Source organism: Suricata suricatta, chromosome 2 (genome assembly GCF_006229205.1).
Source record: "Suricata suricatta isolate VVHF042 chromosome 2, meerkat_22Aug2017_6uvM2_HiC, whole genome shotgun sequence".
Lineage (NCBI taxonomy): Eukaryota > Metazoa > Chordata > Mammalia > Carnivora > Herpestidae > Suricata > Suricata suricatta.
The window spans coordinates 35,401,538-35,405,366 of NC_043701.1; the positions used below are offsets into that span (position 1 = coordinate 35,401,538).

Genomic DNA, 3,829 nt, shown 5'->3' on the forward strand with positions numbered 1-3,829 from the left:
AAAGAAAAACTTTAAATTCTCAGGCATATAAAGTATCAGATATTTTGCCACATACAAAGCCATAAGAAAATACTCTTGAAAGAAGCAATGAAATAAAAATAATGCAAATCAACATAATGAGTGTACCAAGAAATAGGGTATGTACTAGATGCTTTATAATATGTGTTGAATACAGTATTGAAACTTAAGATGAGTATAGCACATCAGTGTTTTAATATGATCTATCCTGGAGTCTTTATAGCACTGTTTTAATTACTATAATATTATAAGGTATTTTGATATCATGAATTGTAACACTATACCTTTTTATTTTTCTTTAAAAATCTGATTAACTTCTGTTTCAAGTAATGATGGGAAAACTGATACACTCATTCTATGTAACTATGAACTTAAGAAAACATATAAAACAATAGTTTCTAGGCACTGCAACAATAGGCAGGATAGAACTTGAAAGAAGGGAAACCAACAAAATGAGATAAACACCATACTCACTTGGGCTCTCTGCCTGGAAATATACTACCTATCACAGCTAAGAGATATGTAATGAAAACAAAGAAGCACTTGCTAAGGTAAGGAGGCAGAAGTTGGGGATAGGGCACTTAAAGGAGGTAGAATTTTCAAGAGAGTTAAAAAAAAATGAGATGCAGAGATGTAAGACCTAGAAGTCACCGAGATTACCCTTTTTTTTTTTTTTTTTTTTTTTTTTTTTTTTTTTTTACCGGGCAGAATAAACACCTTTATTACATGACCGAAGAAAGAAAAAAATATTTATTTGCCTTTCCGGGCTTTGATTTTCCTCAGATAGAACTCTAACTCCTTGCCCTCCAGCACATAGCCATCTGCTCGGCCACACTGGCCTGGTCTTGAAGCGATGCATGCAAGCAGCTTTCCCTGCTGGAACTGCTCCTCCAGGAGACTGCTGATTTTGGCATTCTTTTTCCTTTCGTCGTATTTCTTCTGAATTTTCTTTGATCGTTTTTTGTTTAAAATCTCTTCCTCCTCGGGAGTCAGCTTGGCCCCCTTCTTGCGGCCCAGGGGCAGTGCATAGTGGGACTCGTACCACTGCCCGTACTGAGTGCTGTCAATGAGCACGATGCAGTTCTTCACCAAGGTCTTGGTGCGGACCAGTTCATTGTTGGATGCATTGTAGACAACATCAATAATCCTCGTTTTGGCGTACAACACTCAGAGCCCCAGGAGAAGTTCCCCATGTCCAGCCTCAAGGCACCGTACTTCTTATTGCCTCCCGAACCCGGACTGTGTGTCTACGGCGGGGGCCAATCTTAGTGTTGGCAGCCGGGGGTCCCAGCTCATACTTCTGCTTCTTGTGGCAGGGCTTTCTCTTGCCCCCGGTCTTGCGGCGCTTGTGCCAGTTGTCCCGAGAGATGCCCATCACTCTCGGCGCTGGCTGTGAAATTTTCAAGACAGAGTTAAAAAAAAAAATGAGATGCAGAGATGTAAGACCTAGACGTCACGGAGATTACTCTTGAGTCTTTGACTAAAGTCTAAGCTGTATACCTACAGATAAATATTTCAAAAATCCTAATAGAAAGAAGCTGCTTCAAAGCTAAGAGATGAAAAGAGAGGACAGTTGGAGGTTTTGTAGCGCTGGGATATACTAGAGTACTGGCTATGTCAGAGTAAAGAGATCTCATTGAACCATTCAACTGAGACCCCAGAAATGGAAAATATAGGTGCAAACATAAAGCACTAAAAATAGGACCACACCCTGAAATTAAAGATAAAAACGGAATCAAAACAAAACAGATTTTAAACAAAACATAAAGGTAAGAGTGACAGATTCAAGAAGATCTAGTAAATTAACTGCCAGCCAGGACAAAATTCAATATTCTTAAAAAGAAACCAATTTTATCAAGAATCTCTACAATCTGTCATCCACAACAATCACCTTACCATCTAAAATTATTGTACCTGCAATGATGCAGAAACAGAGAAAACTAGAAAACACAATTAGACAAAAAGTAGTAAACAGAAAAAAATACTTGAGACAACCTAGATATTGAAATCATCAAATAAGGACTTTAAAATAACTATAATACATGTGACTAAGGACATATCTATTCTATTAATAGAATAAATGAATAGATGGAGCCTTTTAGAAGAGAAACTGTAAATACACATAAATAGCCATAAACAGTTCTAGAGGTAAACAATATATGAAGTAAAAAAAAATCCACTGGTTAGCTTACCACATGGACCTTTCCTAGTTTCCAGAGATTCTACATGTTTGCCCTTATTTTCATATTTTCTTGGTCACTGCATTCACAGTCTGAGAAAGAGATAGTGAAAATCCTGTAATCACACTGACACTGAATTGAGAAATCTTTGTATCTCTTAGCTCAGGAGACTTTTTTCCTCACTTAAAAGGAAGTAGAAATAATAAAGCAATCAAGTTCATCAGCCTGTGGACAATTCATTTTGCCACGTGTTTGTGGCTGACAAAAAAAGATTTAGTTCCAAATTGGGACCCAGTGATTGACCATGTATTATGAAAAGAATGCTATAGGACAAATGGAATTGAGGAATTCAATGTGGAAACCGTCCTGCTAAAGTGTTCTAGGTGAGGAAAGTAGTATGGACTCTGGAAATGGTTAATGGTGTGAAGATGCAGAGGTTCCTGTCTACTACTAATTGCTCCTTACCACAAGTGTATCATACATGTCTATTCTGAGGCATAAGAAGCAGTGAGTACCTTTCAAAGTCTTCCCATCAAGATCTGTGATGGAAGCCTAAGCTTTTGCATCCTATAAATTTTAGATGTTTTTAGATATGCAGTATTTTTGCCTCTGAGGTACACTAGACATTTATGGTAGCTTTTAGTAATTTTTAATGAAATTGCCCTTTTCACTCCCTTAAGGGGCTTTGTGTTTATTTTTATTATTGCTTCTACCAAAATATAATACAGGCAGGAAAGTGCACAAACCACAAATATACAGGTCAATGAACTTTCACACACATATATTTAACCAGCCTTCAGATCAAGATATTTACTATTATCAGCACTCTTGACCCCTTCATGCCTTCTTTTAGGTATTATTTTCCACTCTGACTTCTAACATTGTACATTAGTTTTGACTGCTTTTGAATTTTATGTAAACAGAAGCCTACAGTATATACTCCACTGAGTCCAAAGTTGTTTAACAATAGCTTCTTTTTCTCAGCACTTTATACTATATATAAAATATGTATATATTATGTATAATATATGTTTATTTATTCTGTTACTATTGATGGACATTTGATCCATTTCCCAGTTTTCAGATATAACAATGTTTCTATGAACACTCCTGTACATGTACTAATAATCAGAGGTAAGCATTTCTGTTGAGTATATGATTTTTGCATCAGAGAATATTGTATATGCTAAGCTTTAATAGATGCTGTCAAACAGTTTTATAAAGTGGTTTTACCATTTTCTACTTCTACCAGCTGTGCAGGAAACTTTTATCTGCTCTAAATTCTCATCAATACCTGCTGCTGTCAGTCATTTTCATTTTAGCCCTTCTGGTGGATATGTAGTGCTAATACACTGTCACTTAATTTCTATTTCCTTGTTGACACAAATGCACTCATCTTTTCATGTGCTTTTTGGCTTCTTGTATATCCTCTTTTGTGAGCACTTCTTCAAATGTTTGCCCATTTATTCAAATAAACATCTACCTTTTATGAATTTGTAGGAGGGCTTCATTCTATATAGGAGTCCCTTCTTAGAGGCATGTACTAAAAATATCTTCTTCCATTCTGTCACTATACTTTCTCTTTCTTAATGATGTCTTCTTATGATCATACATCCCTAATTTTAATATAT

At 36.1% G+C, this 3,829-nt stretch overlaps 1 pseudogene; it reads right to left on the bottom strand.

The window, feature by feature from the left end:
• Window positions 1-723: 723 nt before the first annotated feature.
• LOC115305575 lies at window positions 724-1,405 on the bottom strand (annotated as a pseudogene).
• Window positions 1,406-3,829: the final 2,424 nt, after the last annotated feature.